The following is a 21,469-nucleotide window of genomic DNA, read 5'->3' as shown; positions in this document are numbered from 1 at the left end:
AGCTTAAAGGTTCTGGGCCCTAAGGAAGCCAGACTCTCCTTCACCAGGGCCAGGGCTTTTTCAGTGATGGCTCCAACCTGGTGGAATGCTCTGTCACACAAGACTAGGGCCCTGCAGGACTTGATCTCCTTCTGCAGGGCATGTAAGACAGAGCTACTCTGCCTGGCCTTCAATTTGAATTAGCCTGGTCCTCTATTCCCTTTTCCCTTTCCTCTTCTATGAAGAAACCCTCTCTGGGACCCCATATTTAAATTCTTCCCTGGTCTCCTTGCTGGCCCTAGTAGGACCAACTTGGCCAGTTAGCCCTGGTGATCACTTGATGTCTACTGACTGGGTTCTTTCTTTCTTTCTTTCTTTCTTTCTTTCTTTCTTTCTTTCTTTCTTTCTTTCTTTCTTTCTTTCTTTCTTTCTTTCTTTCTTTCCTTCCTTCCTTCCTTCCTTCCTTCCTTCCTTCCTTCCTTCCTTCCTTCCTTCCTTCCTTTCCTTCCTTCCCAAAATGACCCTTGAATTTTAGAATTTTATTGCTATTGATGCTGCATTTTATGTTGTATTTTATGCTGTTTTCAAGTCGCATTTTAATCAAAGTTTTATATTTGCTGTTAGCTGCCCCGAGCCCAGTTTTTAAACCTGGAAGGGCGGGGTATAAATAAAAAATTATTTGTTTGTTTGCTTGTTTGTTATTTTGATCTGTGTTGTGTTGGAGGGTACATGCCTAACCCAGAGACTGTGAAGTTGCGGCGCTCATCTCGCTTTATTGACCAAGGGAGCCGGCGTACAGCTTCCGGGTCACGTGGCCAGCATGACTAAGCCGCTTCTGGCGAACCAGAGCCGCACACAGAAATGCTGTTTACCTTCCCGCTGAAGTGATACCTATTTATCTACTTGCACTTTGACGTGCTTTCGCACTGCTAGGTTGGCAGGAGCAGGGACCAAGAGACAGGAGCTGACCCCGTTGCGGGGATTCGAACCACCGATCTTCTGATCAGCAAGTCCTAGGCTCTGTGGTTTAACCCACAGTGCCACCCGCGACCTTAAGGACCTGAAATCTCCAGCTGCCTATTGGACAACACTGGACTAGATGGATTGATTGTAAGACCACTCTGAGAATGGCATAGGGCACAGCGGTTTTCTAACAACTCCCAGCTCCTCTAGCAAACTGCAGCTCCCAGAATTCTTTGGGAGAAGCCATGGCTGTTTAAAGAGGTATTGGAGCGAATTCAATGTATGGTGGGAACACGGCCTCAAGTATAAGGCATCCTGTTACATTCCTGAGAAAGAAGGCGAGATAGAAAGATGCATTTTCCTGGCGTGAAAACTCAAAAGAGCGCAATTTAAACAAACCGTCTGCATTAACATTTCTGGCTTCCTGCATCTCCCAGACTTGAATCAAAGTTATTATTATTATTGCCTCTTCCTTGCTCATGCTGCTGGGCAAATTTTTTCCCCCAACCCTGTTTAATTCTCCAAAACCTCTGTGTTTAAACTTTCTCCCAGTGATTTATCATTTTATTTATAAATGAAGGGTTAAAATTTTCTTTCTTTCTTTCAAACGGTTCGCTTTGTCTCTTGGCAAGTTCTTGCTCTGCTCCAGCTCAGATTGGCCAAATATGGTATTTTACTTTTGTGGAAAGTGAGAAGGGCTGGCTGTGCCTTCAGAGAGGGCTTCTCCAGTGCCCTGATGAAGGTTGAGAGGCAGGAAGAGGAGGCTGCTGTGAAGAGCAGAAGAGAGAGTCTCTGCATGAAACTGGGAGAAAGGAATCAGAGCCAGGCAGGGCAGCAAGGGGAGCTGCAACCACCCTGAAGGTCTTGGTGCAAAACCCCTCTACTTCCATGCACAAATCTTTCTACCTGAATAACAGTGCATGATTTTCATAAAGGTAATGGGTAAAGGGACCCCTGACCATTAGGTCCAGTCGTGACCAACTCTGGGGTTGCGGCGCTCATCTCACTTTACTGGCCGAGGGAGCCGGTGTACAGCTTCCGGGTCATGTGGCCAGCATGACTAAGCTGCTTCTGGCGAACCAGAGCAGCACAGGGAAACGCCGTTTACCTTCCCGCAGGAGTGGTACCTATTTATCTACTTGCATTTTGACGTGCTTTTGAACTGCTAGGTTGGCAGGAGCAGGGACTGAGCAACGGGAGCTCACCCCGTCATGGGGATTCGAACCGCCGACCTTCTGATCGGCAAGTCCTAGGCTCAGTGGTTTAACCCACAGCGCCACCCGCGTCCCTCTATGATTTTCATATATGATTTTCATATAAGGAACTTAAAATGAGGAGGGTCAGTTGGGGAGAGTGAGAGATGTCCCTGTTTTGATCTGAGTTATGTTGGCAGGTACGTGCTAACCCAGAGTCTGTGGAGGTGCTCAGCTCCTGGCCTCTCCAGCTGCAAGCACCTTAAGTAGAAGCATCTGCCTGAAAACTACAGCTCCCAGAATTCTTTGGGAGAAGCCATTACTGTTTAAAGAGGTATCGGAGCGAATTCAATGTATGGCCTCAGTACAGTGGTACCTCGGGTTACAGATGCTTCAAGTTACTATTGCTTCAGGTGACAGACTCTGCTAACCCAGAAATAGTACCTCGGGTTAAGAACTTTGCTTCAGGGTGAGAACAGAAATCATGAGGCAGCATGGCGGCAGCAGGAGGCCCCATTAGCTAAAGTCGTACCTCAGGTTAAGAACAGTTTCAAGTTAAGAACAGACCTCGGGAACGAATTAAGTTCTTAACCCGAGGTACCACTGTATAGGGATGAGAACGGGATCAGTTCCAGAGCCCTGTTTGCATCCTGAATAGAACGTAAGACGCGACAGCACATCTGCGTGTGTGCAGGTCACGTCACCGCTTCCGCGCATGCACGTGACGTCATTTTGACTGTCTGTGCATGTGTGAGCGGGGAAACCCAGAAGTAACGTGCTCCATTACTTCCGGGTCGCCGCGGAGCGCAAACCGAAAATACTTATCCTGAAGCAGATTTATCCCAAGGTATGACGGGACACAGGTGGCGCTGTGGGTTAAACCACAGAGCCTAGGACTTGCTGATCCGAAGGTCAGCGGTTCGAATCCCAGCGATGGGGTGAGCTCCCGTTGCTTGGTCCCAGCTCCTGCCAACCTAGCAGTTCGAAATCATGTCAAAGTGCAAGTAGATAAATAGGTACCGCTCCAGTGGGAAGGTAAATGGCATTTCTGTGCGCTGCTCTGGTTCGCCAGAAGCGGCTTAGTCAGTCATTCTGGTCACATGACCCAGAAGCTGTACGCCGGCTCCCTTGGCCAATAAAGCGAGATGAGCGCCACAACCCCAGAGTCGGCCATGAGTGGACCTAATGGTCAGGGGTCCCCTTTACCTTTAAAATGTTTTTGTTTAGACAAGCCTACCCAGAAGTTTAGAAAGGTGGTGTGAGTTTTAATCTGTTTTTCGTCTATTGTTAGTTTAACTTTTTGAAATCCTTGTGTTGCGTTATTCTTGCTAAGTTTTCTTATCAATAATAGCATTGTTTTATCTTTTTCCGTAAACCGCTTTGCAGGTTCTTGTCCCCCCCCCTTTTTTAAAGTCAAGTGGTGTACACGTTTTATGAAACCAACGAACCAACAACAGACGTCTAGTGTCCCGTACAACTTATTACCAAACTGAAAACTATGGAAAGACCTGGTCTGAATAGAGATATTGGATTCTTGTCTCATTACATATGCTAAAGCTATTTTTGATCACCTGCATACTATCCCTTCCTTTTTCCTGTAGGACTAATTGCAGTCGTTAACAGTCGTCAACAGGTTTAGCATACCCATTGAGCCAATCACCCATCTCCTACTACCCTTCTGAGAAAAACCCCATCCCACCCTCCCACTATATATAAGGGTCTGGTGACTTCTGTTTCAGTGTATCTGAAGAACTGTGCATGCACATAAAAGCCCAACAAACTTAGTTGGTCTTTAAGGTGCTACTAGACTATTTTTTAATATTTTTAATCAGTTGAAGGGAAGTGATAGTGCCACTCTATTCTGCTTTAGTCAGACCACACCTGGAATACTGTGTCCAATTCTGGACACCGCAATCTAAGAAGGATGTTGACAAGCTGGAAGGTGTGTAGAGGAGGGCAACCAAGATGATCAAGGGTCTGGAAACCAAGCCTGATGAGGAACAGTTGAAGGAGCTGGGTATGTTTAGCCTGGAAAAGAGACTAAGAGGCGATATGATGACCATCTTCAAATATCTCAAAGGCTGTCCCATGGAAGATGGAGCAAGCTTGTTTTCTCCTGCTCTGAGGGATAGGACCTGAGAACCAATGGCTTCAAGTAATAAGAGAGGAGATTTTGACTAGATATATGGAAGAGATTTCTGGCAGTAAAAACTGTTTGACAGTGGAACAGACTCCCTTGGGAGGTTATGGACTCTCCTTCCTTGGAGGCTTTGATCCTGGGGGCATAGCTGTCAACTTTTCCCATTTTTAAGGGAAATTCCCTTATTCCGAATAGGATTTCTCGCAAGAAAAGGGAAAAGTTGACAGCTATGCCTGGGGGTCCCTTCCAACTCTACAATTGTATGATTCAATCCATCAATCAAAATATCACAGAACTTGCTCCAGAACTTACCCCGCGAAAACCCGCTCTTTAAAGCTCATTTGGAGCAAACACAAATCTGTGGGGAAACCGGAATGGAAATTTGATCCAATTCAGCTTCAGAGAGTGGCTTTTTGCGGGAAAGGCTCTGGTCCAAACAACCCACATACTCAGACATGGAACATTAAAGTGGGGAGCTTTTTCTGGAAAGAGCAGGGAGTGTGGCTAAGTCCTTCTTGTTGGGTGGCGCATTTGGGGTGGTTGTTGTTGTTTTTATCTCCCAAGCTTTGTCTTCTCAGGGTACTTTCTCTGCTGAAGTCACAGCGGCTAAAAATATTCCCTTGATTTGAAGAGCTCTCTTAAAAGAGACATTGCGTCGGGGCTGAGTGGAATTGGTTCCTTGCTCATCTCTATATTTATCGGCGCACACACTTAAAGCTCGTAAAAAACATTTTATTGGGGAGGCTGGGACAATTATATTGTGTATACACATCCCCTCAGCTCCCACACACAAGCCCATCACAAGCTTTGGGAGGAAAAGTCAGATAGCAGCTCAGGGCCAAAACAAGACAGCCTCTAAATGTGTCACGTTGAGCTACAAATCTTGATTTTTCTTCCCAAAGTAGAGGTATACATGGGCTGGGCTGGGGGAGCAGGGAAGGATCTTAATAGGGAACACAGTACACAGAGCAGGATGAGACACATATCTCTTCCCAGCACAGTACAATTGATTTCAGTCCCCAAACCAGGCCAGGCACCAATGATGGTCACCAACTTGGATGATGTCCAAAGAGGATTGGACAAATTCATACAGGAGAAAGCTATCGATGGCTCCTTGCCAGGATGGCTGTGTTGTGCCTCCACTGTTGGAGGCAGCAATTCTTCTGAATACCGGTTGCTGGAAACCACAGGAGGGAAGAGGTCCCTTGTGCATGAATCCTGCTTGCTGGTTTTCTGCAGGCATCTGGTTGGCCACTGGACTAGGTGGGCCATTGATCTAATCCAGCAGGTTCTTCTTGTGTTCCATGACGAGAATGGGTCCAGATCATCCATTTTACGCAAAAACACTTGGAACCTCACGGCCACCACCTACCAGAACACCTTGCCCCTCAAAAGGGAGGTTGACCATTGGCCAATAGTACCCCAGATCTCTTTCCTGCTATTATCACCATATGTCAATGGATTCTTTTATTTTGCTGCACTCCCATCCCACCTTCCCTGCAAGAAGCTCAGGGCAACTTGCATGGCTCTCCTCCATTTTATCCTCCCAACAACCCTGCGAGGTATGACAGACTGAGAGGCGGTGATGGATCCCTTGGCCAAAAAAACAAGGAGACCAGCCAGGAATACCAAAGCAAAACAGCAGCCAGTAGGCTTGGTCTTTATTGAAGACTGTCGCGACAGGACTCCCACCTGCCACCAGGTGGAACAAGATGGAAGCCCCAAACAAAAGAGAACCCAAACTTTTATTAGCTGCTAATCCCCATGTTACATCCCCCCCCCAAACTACATCACTAATACATCGTGGTTACATCATGAAAGGGGAGGTCTGGTGGCAGTAATCTGAGCATCCTGGACCCTGCCCCATGGTTCCCCTTGCCCTCCACCAAACACCCATCAAGTGTAACAAAAGAGATATTTACATTTCCCTGTTTCCCAGCCAAGTTACACCCTTTTGTCTTCATCTGGGTTTGTTATTTCTGGAATGGCTACCTGTCTGGCACTCAGGTATCAGGATGCCAAGAATTATCACTCAGGCAGAGGGGCTGCTGAGTAGCTGAGCTCACATGTCTATATGAATTTCTGAAGTTTTCCCAGTGAGCCAGTACACAGATACATTTATCAGTGAATTCTTACATTTGGTATCATGCAGCAAAGGCCCTTTGAATTGATAGGAAGAAACTGTGATGAAGTGTTTTGTAGGGACAAATCACAAAAGTCACAAAAGTGATTGTGCTGATTTTGGTAGTGGGCTGCATGTGCATGATATCTGCTGGAGGGGCAACCCCCCCCCCCACATATACATGAATTCCTGCAACACACCCAGTGCCCTTCACTGTTGAAAGATTCAGTACACACATAAAAGGAACTGTTTTCCCCCCTGCAGTGCAGCAACTATGGAACTTCCTTCCCCAAGAAGCAGTGAGGGCCACCAGTTTGGATGGCTTGAAAAAGAGGATTGGACAAATTCATGGAGGAGGGGAGGGCAATTGATGCCTACAGGCCGCGATGGCTCTGCTCTGCTTCTGGGTACCAGTTTCTGGAAACCACAGAAAAGGAGAATGCTCTTGTGCTTGAATCCAGCTTGATGGTTTCTCACAGGCATCTGGTCGGCCATGATGAGAACAGAATGCTGGACCAGATGGGCCATTGGCCTCATCTAGCAGGCTCTCCTCATGTTCTTACGTAGCACAAGATGCTGAGACTCCATAAGAAAATCAGAGCCCTGCTGAATCAGACCAAAGACCCAGGCAGTTTAGTGTCCTGATTCCTACATTGGCCAACTTCACACCAAACATGAAACCCATCTAAGCCGATGAGAAGAAGAAGAAGAAGAGGAGGAGGAGGAGGAGGTTGAGGAGTTTGGATTTAATATCCCGCTTTATCACTACCCGAAGGAGTCTCAAAGCGGCTAACAATCTCCTTTCCCTTCCTCCCCCACAACAAACACTCTGTGAGGTGAGTGGGGCTGAGAGACTTCAGAGAAGTGTGACTAGCCCAAGGTCACCCAGCATGTGGAGGAGTGGAGATGCGAACCCGGTTCCCCAGATTATGACTCCACCGCTCTTAACCACTCTTAACAACTACACCACACTGGTTCTCGGTGCTGCATCCTTTGGTACCGAATACTGTAGTTTAACTATGCCAGGGGTCAGCAATTTTTTTCAGCAGGGGGCCGGTCCACTGTCCCTCAGACCTTGTGGGGGGGCTGGACTATATTTTGAAGGGGGGGGGGGAAATGAACAAATTCCTATGCCCCACAAAGAACCCAAAGATGCATTTTAAATAAAAGGACACATTCTACTCATGTAAAAACACGCTGATTCCCGGACCACCCGCAGGCCGGATTTAGAAGGCGATTGGGCCACATCTGGCCCCTGGGCGTTAGTTTGCCTATCCATGAACTATAAAGAGGTGGCTCCTTTTTCCCTCTCCTGCATCTCCCTCCTGCCTCAGAATAAATACAGCACCGTCTTTCAACCACCAACAGGGCATCCCCATCAACAGGGCATGAAGGCCATCTCTCCCAGAAATTTGGGTGCGGGGAATCCTTGACCAAGAGGTTCCATCTCCCAGTTAAGAGCCACTGACCCTCCTCTGTCTTCCCTTTGGAAGACGATGCGATGCTTAAATAATTTCCGCGCTCCCAGTTCTGTAGCACGGCGTTCAACGGGGAGCGTGGCTTGTTGCCATATGGACGAGTTACCCGAATCCAGCTTTGAGTGGGGGGAGGGGGTAGCCCCCACCCTCACACCATACTACATCTGGTCATCTTGAGTGCAACGAAAGGTGTTTATTCTAAGGACACAGTGGCAAATACACACATTGTAAACATCCTCTTGCCGCACTAATCCCCGGACAGATGTACTATTTATATAAAACTGTTAACTGCCTAATAAGGGTGAAATGACACTGGAGAAGATTTACAGACACCACACGGACTCTCTCCCTCTTGGCTGGGCTTTGAGAGGACACTTTGCAGTTGCTGCAAGGCTGCTGACTTAAAGATACAAGGCTGCTGTGTTAAAAAACAACAACACAAACATCAGCACCCACAGGTTCCTCTGAGCTTGAGCAGTTTCTGATGTACCCACAGTTGATTGCCTGGTGGGGAAAGATGGAAAGATTTAGAGCAGGCTAGCATAGTATAGTTAAAGCTATGGTTTTCCCAGTAGTGATGTATGGAAGTGAAAGCTGGACCATAAAGAATGCTGATCGCCAAAGAATGGATGCTTTTGAATTCTGGTGCTGGAGGAGACTCTTGAGAGTCCCATGGACTGCAAGAAGATCAAACCTCTCCATTCTGAAGGAAATCAGCCCTGAGTGCTCACTGGAAGGACAGATCCTGAAGCTGAGGCTCCAATACTTTGGTCACCTCATGAGAAGAGAAAACTCCCTGGAAAAGACCCTGATGTTGGGAAAGATGGAGGGCAGAAGGAGAAGGGGATGACAGAGGACGAGATGGTTGGACAGTGTTCTCGAAGCTACCAGCATGAGTTTGACCAAATTGCGGGAGGCAGTGGAAGACAGGAGTGCCTGGTGTGCTCTGGTCCATGGGGTCACGAAGAGTCGGACACAACTAAATGACTAAACAACAACAACAACAACAAGCATTAATGGCGTGACCCTCCAAATCGAATGCCTGCAGCGGATCATGCCCTTGACAGTCTCTATGTTTGTCTAGTCCCAGGCAAGACCAATATCTGCCTCGCCCAACACCTGCACACCAGGTGCCCAGGAAAGGTCCCAACAAGGCATGTGTTAAAAACCCGTTGCCGGGCACTTGAGGGCAAAAAGACAACCCCAAAGGCCAAAGATGGAAGATCTCAAAAGCACCCAAGTACAGGTATTTGGAGGCGGGGGTAGGATTCCGGACTAGTCCTGCTTCTGTACCCCTCTTCCTCCTCTCTTACAGCAGCCGCAGCAACAAAAGCCAAGCTTCCAGGAAACACCGTGGATGTAGACAGCTGGCACCTTCCTGTATTACTAATGTTATTATTCAATTGACATTCGTAGCCTTCAAAGAACTTCAGGACGTAGGCATGGATTTCCCCCACTAAATCATCACAACTGCCCTTCTAGTTGCTAAGTGTGAGAGCCAGTGTGGTGTAGTGGTTAAGAATGGTAGACTCGTAATCTGGTGACCCAGGTTCGCGTCCCCGCTCCTCCACATGCAGCTGCTGGGTGACCTTCTTTGAAGTCTCTCAGCCCCACTCACCTCACAGAGTGTTTGTTGTGCAGGAAGAAGGGAAAGGAGATTGTTAGCCACTTTGAGACTCCTTAAGGGGAGTGAAAGGCAGGATATTAAGTCCAAACAACTCTTCTTCTTCTTCTTCTTCTTCTTCTTCTTCTTCTTCTTCTTCTTCTTCTTCTTCTTCTTCTTCTTCTTCTTCTTCAGTTGGACTGCCAGATGGTCCTCCAACAAGCTTCATGGCTGGAAGGGGTTGTGCGCAGGTGAGGAGCCAACTGCAAGTGTTTGTGTACGATGGGGAGGGAACCTTGGAAGGTGACTTGGAAACTACAACTACTCCAGAATGCGGCAGCAAGACTGGTGACTGTGGACGGTTGCCTGGACCATATCACACTGGTTCTAAAGGATCTTCACTGACTCCCAGTACGTTTCTGAGCATAATTCAAAGTGTTGGTGCTGACCTTTAAAGCCCTGAACGGCCTCGGCCCAGTAGACCTGAAGGAGCGTCTCCACCTTCATCATTCAGCCCAGACACTGAGGTCCAGCTCTGAGGGTCTTCTGGCGGTTCCCTCACTGCGAGAAGTGAAGCTAAAGGGAACCAGGCAAAGGGCCTTCTCGGCGGTAGAGCCCTCCATCAAGTGTCAAGGAGATAAAGAACTACAGTGGTACCTCAGGTTACATACGCTTCAGGTTACAGACGCTTCAGGTTACAGACTCCGCTAACCCAGAAATAGTACCTTGGGTTAAGAACTTTGCTTCAGGATGAGAACAGAAATCGTGCTCTGGCGGCGTGGCGGCAGCAGGAGGCCCCATTAGCTGAAGTGGTGCTTCAGGTTAAGAACAGTTTCAGGTTAAAAACGGACCTCCGGAATGAATTAAGTACTTAACCTGAGGTACCACTGTACACACGTTTTAAAAGACATTTGAAGGTAGGCCAGTATTAGGAATTTTTTTATGTTTGATTTTTTAAAATGTTTTTATATTCTGCTGGAAGCTGCCCAGAGTGGTTGGGGAAACCCAGCCAAATGAGTGGGATATAACAACAACAACAACAACAACAACAACAACAACAACAACAACAACAACATGCATGTTCTCCACATGCAGGTGCAAGGCTGTTCTGAAAGCTGCTGTCCAATTTGCAACTCTAAACCATCTTCCTTGCATGACTCATCTGGTTGGGTCCCTGATTGGCTTATGGATGGAGGATCTGCACAAAAACATACTTCTGGTTTCTGGTTGGCTCCTCAGAGAAACGTTTGCTAAGGGATACTGAAGGGGAGCAGCTGGCATGGGCACCAAGGTTTGAAGGTAAAGGGGTCTTGCCCACAGGATGTGTTGTTGTTGTTGTTTAGTCGTTTAGTCGTGTCCAACTCTTCGTGACCCCATGGACCAGAGCACGCCAGGCACTCCTGTCTTCCACTGCCTCCCACAGTCTGGTCAAACTCAAGCTGGTAGCTTCGAGAACACTGTCTAACCATCTCGTCCTCCATCGTCCCCTTCTCCTTGTGCCCTCCATCTTTCCCAACATTAGGGTCTTTTCCAGGGAGTCTTCTCTTCTCACAAGGTGGCCAAAGTATTGGAGCCTCAGCTTCAGGATCTGTCCTTCCAGTGAGCACTCAGGGCTGTTTTCCTTCAGAATGGAGAGGTTTGATCTTCTTGCAGTCCATGGGACTCTCAGGCGTCTCCTCCAACACCATAATTCAAAAGCATCAATTCTTCGGCAATCAGCCTTCTTTATGGTCCAGCTCTCACTTCCATACATCACTCCTGGGAAAACCAGTATGATGATGCTTCTTGTCAAGGTGAGAGGTTTGTGGAGCCCCTGGGAGCTTTACATGGGATTCTAGAAGGGATTCAACACACATAGGCTACTGTGGATAAAGAATGGAAAGAACTGTCTCATAGAGTTGGAAGGGATCCCAAAGGTCATCTAGGAGTGTCAGCTAAAGCATCCATGACAGATGGCCATCCAGTCTCTGCTTAAAAACACCCAAGGAAGGAGAGTCCACAACCCGGCGAGGAAGGTTGTCTCATCCTGAGTCAAATCATCAGCCCCCACTATGCTGTGACTTGCAGAACCTCTCTTCAGCTAGAGATGGGGAAGAAATTTGGTTTACCTGATTTGCACATCCTGAAGCACCTTTCTGCATATGGCTTTCACTAATATAAGACATTTTTTGCATATTACTATTGCTAACATAATGTGTTTTTCCTCCATATACCCCTGTTATACACATTTTGGAGTTGGGGAACTGCGTTGGAAATTTTGGAGAAAAGTAGAAGCTGGGTATTGCTTCAGCTAATAGCCAAATACTGGCGACGTTCATTTTGCATTATTATATATCTATTGTAAGTTGAGCACACGTATACCCTGGCCAGTTTAAGGGGGGAAAGTAGCAACAAATCAAAATGTAAATAATAATAAAAATCAAAACATTATATATTTTCCCTTTTGGGGGGGGGGTGTCAAATTAAAACCAGAAGTCATTTCTTAAATGGGAAACAGAAAGCAAGTGGAGGTCTCTGACCAGGGTCAGACGAGGACATTCTTTCACCCCAACCAAAGGATTCTGGGAACTGTAGTTCACCCCCACAAAGCTGCAGTTCTCAGCACTAATTACAGCTCCCAGGGTTCTTTGGGGTGAGGGGATGTGTGCTTTAAAAGTCCAGTGTCCATGCAGTCTGGGCTGCGGAGAAGCAGAGACATTAAAAACAAGAATAAAATCTTACCTGTGGAATCGGTGCTTTTCATTCAAGATGCTTGGGAGTTATTCCGAATGGAAAGTAATGCCTCCGGAAGAAGAAGAAAAAATTCCCCTCTCTTTTCTTTCTTTCTTTCTTTCTTTCTTTCTTTCTTTCTTTCTTTCTTTCTTTCTTTCTTTCTTTCTTTCTTTCTCCCTCCTCCTTCTAAATATAGCGTTGGACAAAAAGACAGGCAGCAGAGTGCGGAACAGGCACTGGAAACTGAAAAGAGAAAGAGGGGGGGAAATGAAACTCCTTGTCTTCTGTCTATACTCCAAACTGCTTTGCAATCTCCTGGCTCGCTGCCTCAAATCTCTTGGAAATTTATGAAGTGGCATGGGACTTGCTGAGTATTTAAGCCTTGCGGGGTGACTCTATTTATTTATTTATTTATTCCAGGCCAAGGCATGGGGGTGGGGGGAGGAGAAACCCTCTGTGTCCCTTTGCTTGTGAGCGAATATGCTCAAGGTGGCTTAGAGAGACACAGAGAGATACGAAGTTAAAACCCAATAAACATTAATCTAGAATCCAAACACACACACACACACACACACACACACACACACACACACACAATATAAGGAGGGAGGCAAGGCTTAAAATCTAGATTCCAGCAGCACGAAGGCGACCGGAAAAGAAGAATGTGCTTCTGGTTTTTCTGAATGGGCGAGTGAGACAGGATTGGGAGAGGGTTCTTTAACCAACGGGGCCACCACTAAAAAGGCTTCTGTTCTGGAAGAACTGAAGTGAATCTCATCTCAGATGGTGGTATTATATTTATTTTTATTTATAAACTGCCCTATACCTGGAGGTCTCAGGGCGGTTCACATAAAAAGATCACAGCATATAAAAAAGCAGTTCTCACAGCAGAGGGTATTTGGGGGAATATGTTCTCTCAACTACAGTATCCTGAATCCATCACCTCTTTCTTCTTAAAAGCAAACACGTTGAGTCTAGCCTGGAAACTAAATGCTAACCAGTGGGATTCTTTAAAAACTGATGTCATGTGTGCTCAGCTCAGCATGAGAGCCATTTTGTCAAATTGCTGCAAGTCACATCACCACCTTACATTTAAAGTACATTTATGGTGCTTTTACAGTCCTGGCTTCCTTCAAAGAATCCTAGGAGCTGCAATTTATCCTTCACACAGCTACAATTCCCAGCACCCTTAACAAACTAAAGCTCCCAGGATGTTTTGAGGGAAGCCATGTCCTTTAAATGGGTGTTGCCAAAGTTCCTGAACTGTCTCCAAGGGCAATCTCTCTCTTTTTTAATATAATTTTTATTAGCTTTTTTAACATATCATTTTCAACAGTAATTAAACATACTTTTACATCCTATTCAAATTTTTGACTTCCATCAATCTTGTCTGAAAATTTTTCCAGTCTAATCTCTCAGTATGCATTTCTTATCTTCCCTATTAGATTTCAAACTCTCTATCTTTTTCTACTTTGTAACACTTCGTATATTTCTCCTTACAAAACTTATTGTAGTCCTACTAGCATAATTTGATTACAGTTGCTCTTCAAATAATTCATATACTTCTTCCAATCTTCTGTAAATCTCTGGTCCCACAAGTTTCGAATCCTTCCTGTCATTTTGTCCAATTCTGCATAGTCCATTAATTTCGTCTGCCATTCTTCTTTCGTCGGAATTTCTTCTTGTTTCCATTTCTGGGCTAACAATACTCTTGCCGGTCCCCAAGGGAAATCTCATATAGATCACATTATAGAAGTCAAGACGAGAAGTTAGCAGGACATGCAAAACAATAGTGGGGTCTTTGTTCCCCAGGAAGGGGCATTGCTGGGATACTCAGCATTGGAAGAAAGAGTTTTTAGTCACAGTACTGTCTGTGCATTCACAAGCACTCTAAAACAGACTGTCTGTCTGTCTGTCTGTCTGTCTGTCTGTCTGTCTGTCTGTCTGTCTCTCTCTCTCTCTCTCTCTCTCTCTGTGTGTCTGTGTGGTGCGAATCCAGTCGTGATAGACTCTGGGGTTGTGGCGCTCATCTCGCTTTCTTGGCCAAGGGAGCCGGCGTACAGCTTCTGGGTCATGTGGCCAGCATGACTAAGCTGCTTCTGGCGAACCAGAGTACAGTGGCACCTTGGGTTAAGTACTTAATTCATTCCGGAGGTCCATTCTTAACCTGAAACGGTTCTTAACCTGAAGCACCACTTTAGCTAATGGGGCCTCCTGCTGCCGCTGCGCCGCCAGAACACAATTTCTGTTCTCATCCTGAAGTAAATTTCTTAACCTGAAGCACTATTTCTGGGTTAGCGGAGTCTGTAACCTGAAGCGTATGTAACCTGAAGCGAATGTAACCTGAGATAGCACTGTAGTGCATGGAAATGCAATTTACCTTCCCGCCAGAGTGGTACCTATTTATCTACTTGTACTTTGACATGCTTTCAAACTGCTAGGTTGGCAGGAGCAGGGACCGAGCAACAGGAGCTCACCCCGTCGCGGGGATTCGAACCGCTAACCTTCTGATTGGCAAGTCCTAGGCTCTGTGGTTTAACCCACAGCGCCACCCACATCCCTAGATAGAGAGGTATGGAGGGTCAAATATAACACAGTCCAAAGTTGACATTCCCTATTAGCCAAAACACGATCTTCACAGACTTGGTTGAGTGTCATGCCTAATGAGCACAGCAGCTCATTCCCAATGGGCAATCATAGACTGCGCCCTCTGGCAGCCATCTCTCCTCCACCCTTTTCATGCCTCTCCTGGTGCTGGGAGACAAGGTGGGTACGGGAGGAGGGGGAGACCCCCATGACTCTTCACCAGACCGATTCATTTCTGCGTCTTCACTACCCTCCTCTCCCTCGCCTGCTTCAGCTTCTACCTCTGATTATGGACTGCTCTCAGCCACAGACTCTCCCTGCTTACTAAACCCTGTTACCCCTTCAGCTTCTGACACCTTCTCCTTGTCTTCTCCCTCTGCCCACTCATTGTCACCCCACCACCACTCCCCAGGCTCTGAACCTTCTTCCCTTGAGGTACCCCAGCTGGTTCCTCCCAACTTTCCTCTGCATCCAACAGTATGCACCCCTTTCCAAATAGATATATTTACTACCTCTGCAGCCAATGAAACAGCTGTTGTAAGCATCTCTGTATTGTAGGAAAGGAGCTTCAGTTTATTCCCTTTCTGCTCCACCTGCTTTTGATGGAAAGGGGAAACAGATAGACTTCATCAGTGCCGCCCTTAAATCCTCTGATGATCTCTCCCAGTGGATTCATAGCTTTAACTATACGGACCTTTGTCGGCAAGGTGATGTCTCTGCTTTTTAATATACTTAAAGGTAAAGGGTAAAGGGACCCCTAAAGATTAGGTCCAGTCGTGGCCGACTCTGGGGTTGCTGTGCTCATCTCGCTTTATTGACCGAGGGAGCCGGCGTACAGCTTCCGGGTCATGTGGCCAGCATGACTAAGCCGTTCTGGCAAACCAGAGCAGCGCACGGAAACACCATTTACCTTCCCGCAGGAGCGGTACCTATTTATCTACTTGGACTTGATGTGCTTTCGAACTGCTAGGTTGGCAGGAGCTGGGACTGAGCAACGGGAGCTCACCCCATCACGGGGATTTGAACCGCCGACCTTCTGATTGGCAAATCCTAGGCTCTGTGGTTTAACCCAGAGCACCACCCGTTAGGGCCCGTTAAGTCACTAAGAAACTTGCCTGGCTCCTTCAGCAATGGAATTCCCCCAGACACGCAACACTATTTTACAGGGCTGGAACCAGAAAGACTCTCTTCCAAGATCTCGGAAAGTCAGATCTCAGAGAGTCACCAACAGCCCTGAGTTCCACAGGCCTGACTCAATATAAAAAAGACAATGTTGTGCCTGATTCAAAACAACCCACCAACCTCTTGACTCTCAGCTTCTGTGAGATCTGGATGACAAAGTGTTCTGTGGAACACCCTACAGAAGCAGTTTGTTGCAGCAATGTCCAAAGTTGGGCAGCCACCATCTCTGGCGTTGCGTCACTTATTCCCACAAGTTCCGTCTTTCTTTTTCGTTACGGCAAGCCATAAATATGCCTGGCTGGGATGTTGTTGTGGTCCACTCCTCATGGAAGGAAACCCAAGGGCTCTCGTTCGTCTTAATTGGTGTCACCGAGGGCTCCCTCTTGCTATGTGCTCCAGAGGCAGCTGAGGACGGAGTCTGTTTACCCAACCAATTCCGATGCATGGAAATCCATTTATCAAATTGCTGCTACTGGAACTAATGCTGTGCTAACAGCCCCCAGGCGCTTTGCTGTCCTCACTTGATTTCCCATGGCAAACGGAGGACAGAAGGAATGACCTTCTTCCTGTCTCCAGACGTCTGCCCCTGGAAAGCTTCTACAAAAAAGGAAGACTTCATTCTCAACTTACCTTCTGTCCTGTACTTTCTCAGCAAAGGTCCACATTTTCAAGCTCTGCATCTGAGTGCTTTTTCTTTCCTTTCCTTGAAAAACTGCTCTTTAATGCTGAATCGGAACAGCAATTCAGGTTATCTATGAATTGCCATTTGCTCCACTTCAGCAGTAAAGAGCAGGGTTTTTAAAGATCCTTAAATAATAGGGACGCGGGTGGCGCTGTGGGTTAAACCACAGAGCCTAGGACTTGCCGATCAGAAGGTCGGCAGTTTGAATCCCCGCGATGGGATGAGCTCCCGTTGCTCGGTCCCTTCTCCTGCCAACCTAGCAGTTCGAAAGCATGTCAAAGTGCAAGTAGATAAATAGGTACCACTCCAGCGGGAAGGTAAACGCTGTTTCCGTGCTGCTCTGGTTTGCCAGTAGCGGCTTAGTGATGCTGGCCACATGACCCAGAAGCTGTACGCCGGCTCCCTCGGCCAATAAAGCGAGATGAGCACCGAAACCCCAGAGTCGGTCACGACTGGACCTAATGGTCAGGGGTCCCTTTACCTTTACCTAAATAATAATAATAACGTTGGACCATCACCATAACTTGAGACAATGGATTCCATATATTAATAACACCATTGCAAAGGGTGCCAGGCTGCATGGCTATGCACACGGCTGCATTGTCTTCACACAGCTGTGCAGGACTGTAACCTGGGGGAACAGCACTACGGAACTGCAGCTGGAGAACTCCCAGGAGCTGGGTGATTTGGGAAGCTGCAGTACCTCCTTCCCACCAGCCGCACTGGCGGTGCCCAAGAGCAGCAGGGCAGCAGCTTCCTCTTGTAGTGAAGTGTCACAGTTGCAGCAGGAGCATAGAAGTGGAAGGGGGAGGGTTAAGCACCAGCGCTGTCCCAATGAAGAGATGGCAAAGCTCAAAATGCATTTGGATTAGGGCTGCAAGCATGCGTCTCTTTGACAGGTAGACCGAATCCAGGAGAGTGCAGGACACGGTATGCCAGAGCAGGCAGAAAAGGACTTCCAGAGACTAAATCAGGGATCATAGAGTTGGAAGGGACCATCAATATCAATTAAATTAAATTAAAAGACTCCAGCTTCTTGGGAGAAAAGTGATGGCAAACCTACACAGCATCTTAAAAGCAGAGACATCACCTTGCTGACAAAGGTCTGTATAGTTCAAGCTATGGTTTTCCCAGTAGTGATGTATGGAAGTGAGAGCTGGACTATAAAGAAGGCTGATCGCCAAAGAATTGATGCTTTTGAATTATGGTGCTGGAGGAGACTCTTGAGAGTCCCATGGACTGCAGGAAGATCAAACCTCTCCATTCTTAAGGAAATCAGCCCTGAGTGCTCACTGGAAGGACAGATCCTGAAGCTGAGACTCCAATACTTTGGCGACCTCGTGAGAAGAGAAGACTCCCTGGAAAAGACCCTGATGTTGGGAAAGATGGAGGGCACAAGGAGAAGGGGACGACAGAGGACGAGATGGTTGGACAGTGTTCTCGAAGCTACCAGCATGAGTTTGACCTAATTGCGGGAGGCAGTGGAAGTCAGGAGTGCCTGGCGTGCTCTGGTCCATGGGGTCACGAAGAGTCGGAGACGACTAAACGACTAAACAACAAAAGGCCGGTAAAGAAACTATAGTTATAATACTGACAGGAATATTATCTGTGAAACCATAAACTTGTCAATGCTTGTAAAATAAACATGCTTTTTTGGTTCACTTTTAACAACTGACTGGACTCAGTGTTTTACCAGAGAGTAACAGGTTGGTGGGAGCGGGGAAGCGATCAGAGTGGTGGCACAGGGATCAATAGACCGTTCAAAGTCTGGGGACCCTGTGTGATCGCCACACCTGCCCTGGTGAAGACAGCACCACTGCCCCCATGTAGTCCTCCTGAAGTCCTTTAGAAAGGATTTGTGCACCCGGTGATGAACAGCTGCGCGGCTTCAAGCTGGCTGTTGAGGCTCTGCCAAAGGAAGGCAGGATTCCCAGGCTATCATGCCTGACAGATGCCAGGCATGTGAGAGGAGACAGCGACTCCTGATCTGCCCGCAGCTCCCAGGGCCGGGTGGGAACCGCGGAGGAGCCTTTGAGGGGCAGGAGCGAGCTGCTGTTGGAACGTGGTCGCAGGCAATAATAGCTTCCCAGAGAAATGACTGATGGGGCTTAAAATACATTTCCTCCTGCTTGATTGAAAGAGAGTCATATCCAGCAGTGTCTTGGAGATGTCATAAGGCAGTCTCTCTCTCTCTGTGTGTGTGTGTGTGTGTGAGAGAGAGAATGTACCTTTCCTAGCCTGAGTACCACCAGGTCTAGGGACACGGGTGGCGCTGTAGTCTAAACCACTAAGCCTCTTTGGCTTGCCAGTTGGAAGGTCGTGGTTGGGGTGCGCTCCCATTGCTCGGTCCCTGCTCCTGCCAACCTAGCAGTTCGAAAGCACGCCAGTCCAAGTAGATAAATAGGTACCACTGCGGCAGGAAGGTACACAGCGTTTCCGTACTCTCTGGCACTCGTCACACTGTCCTGTTGCGCCAGAAGTCATGCTGGCCACATGACCTGGAAATCTGTCTGCAGATGGCTCCTTCGGCCTGAAAGTGAGATGAGCACCACAACCCCATAGTCGCCTTTGACTGGATTTAACCATCCAGGGGTCCTTTTTAACTTTTTTTAACCACCTGGTCTATTCATGCCACCCACGTTGTATGCAGGGCTGATGTACTGGGCGAACTAATTGGTTCAATTAATCAATTGAAAGAAATGTGCTGTGCTGCTCCCGTGGGTTACCCGAGAGGTGAGGTCCAAGTCCAGTCCATGGTCAAAAGTGCAACGTGGAGGAAGTCCGTAGTAGCTGAAGCTGGGTGCAGGGCAGGGAGTCGGGTGAAGTCAGGAACAGGCATGCAAAGCAGGGAACCAGGGCGGGTCAGGAGCTCAGGCAGGAAAGCAGGACAGGGTTCCGGCAGGAACTAGCAACCAACAATGTTGCTCCCACAACATTGGGACTGGGGCCGGCTGGCTTTTATCTGCCCCGAGGCATAGGGCCACAGGTGACTCGCCTCGCCTGGCCTGGAGGCGAGCACTCCTTCTGCTGGAGCTTAGTTCCCTCCGCCTCTCTGCCCTGAGCCTCTGCAGCTCAGGAGAGGCTGGAGGGTTACCGGACCCAGAAGCAACCTCAGCTTCCCCTGACAGGCTGAGAGTGGAGCACCTGCAGGCAATGGGTCCTCCATCCCCTCAGGAGCCAGAGCAGACTCAGCTGGTGCCTGCACCTGAGGACCCACCACAGGTGAGGACCCTTCAGGCTCATGCCCCAGCCCCGGCTCAGCTGGTTCTGGAGGCAGGGAATCCTGTGCAGGCTGGGATTCCTCAGGTTCAGCCTCTGAGTCCGAATCCCAGGCCATCACATGTGCTCTTGCTAGTTCCGCCACCCTCATAAATTCAGGGTGGTGGTGGCGGCAGCCCAGAGGGGAAAGGCCAGCTCTGTGGTAGCCCTCAAGTTGTGGAATTCCCTCTTCACAGAGTTGAGTCTGGCTTTTTCAATATACAGCTGTCGACAAAAGCTGAAGGCCGACATTTTCACGTCGACACCTGATATGTGTGTTTTCAGCACCTCTGGCGAGGGACAAGTCAAGTCCACCTTTGGTCCCCACCCTGCACTCAGCTCTCGCCTGTGGCTCCTAGAAGCTTTTAGCGTATGACAATGGCCACAATCCAGGAAATGGCTTCGACTGGCTGGCTAAACCAGGTGAGGGTAGCCTATGGTCTCAAACCCTCGGTCAGCTAGGGACTTTCCTTGCACATGTAGACGGGCTCTGGCAGTTCAAATGGATGAGACCAATGGCGGGTCCATTGGTCAAGAAGACATTTGGACTACTGCAATGTGCTCTGTGTGGGGCTACCTTTGAAGGTGACCCGGAAACTACAACTAATCCAGAATGCGACAGCTAGACTGGTGACTGGGAGCAGCTGCCGAGACCACATAACACCGGTCTTGAAAGACCTACACCGGCTCCCAGTACGTTTCTGAGCACAATTCAAAGTGTTGGTGCTGACCTTTAAAGCCCTAAATGGCCTCGGTCCAGTATATCTGAAGGAGCGTCTCCACCCCCATCGTTCTACCTGTACACTGAGGTCCAGCGCCAAGGGCCTTCTGGAGGTTCCCTCACTGCGAGAAGCCAAGTTACAGGGAACCAGGGAGAGGGCCTTCTTGGTAGTGGCACCCGCCCTGTGGAACGCCCTCCCACCAGATGTCAAAGAGAACAACAGCTACCAGACCTTTAGAAGACATCTTAAGGCAGCCCTTTTTAGGGAAGCTTTTAATGTTTAATAGGTTATTGTGTTTTAGTGTTTTGTTGGAAGCCGCCCAGAGTAGCTGGGGAAGCCCAGACAGATGTGTGGGGTATAAATAAAAAATTATTATTATTATTAGTATTAGTATTAGTATTAGTATTAGTATTAGTATTATTATTTTCTACACGTGCTGTAGAGGGAAGTGAGGGGAAGATGGGGCTCATTAATTTGGGAAAGGAGTCCATCTAGAAGAAGGAAAACCCTGAATCTCTAAACCTCCTCTGCCTTGTGGCAATACTCAGTTGGGAGTAAACCCAGAGGGAAAATTTGTATCCACTGCCTTGTGGGACATCTTCGGGAGAAGAAAGAGCCAAGGTTGTGGAATTATGCCTGGTCAGACGCTCAATTTCCTTCAGGAGTGACAAGATTTCATTTTTTCCTGTCCTGTAATGGGTTTTGAGGTAAGCAGCTTGAAGAAGAAGAAGAGTTTGGATTTGATATCCCCCTTTATCACTACCCGAAGGAGTCTCAAAGCGGCTAACAATCTCCTTTTCCCTTCCTCCCCCACAACAAACACTCTGTGAGGTGAGTGAGGCTGAGAGA

General features: G+C 47.8%; 1 protein-coding gene across 4 annotated transcripts in view; it reads right to left on the bottom strand.

Annotated features, from left to right (window-relative positions):
- Positions 1–21,469, bottom strand: part of GPR20 (G protein-coupled receptor 20) — a 31,379-nt gene that overhangs the window by 3,726 nt on the left and 6,184 nt on the right. For 3 of the 4 annotated variants that reach the window (XM_081918946.1, XM_081918945.1, XM_081918944.1), the window contains one exon: positions 12,200–12,433. The gene's annotated coding sequence lies outside the window, so the exon portion shown is untranslated. The remainder of the gene's footprint in view (positions 1–12,199; positions 12,434–21,469) is intronic. The other variant, XM_081918947.1, reaches the window with a different exon arrangement.

Source organism: Podarcis melisellensis (genome assembly GCF_964234715.1).
Source record: "Podarcis melisellensis genome assembly, chromosome: 7".
NCBI classification, from domain to species: Eukaryota; Metazoa; Chordata; class Lepidosauria; order Squamata; family Lacertidae; genus Podarcis; species Podarcis melisellensis.
The sequence above is the reverse complement of the archived record's forward strand: the minus strand, read 5'-3'. Positions and strand labels throughout refer to the sequence as shown.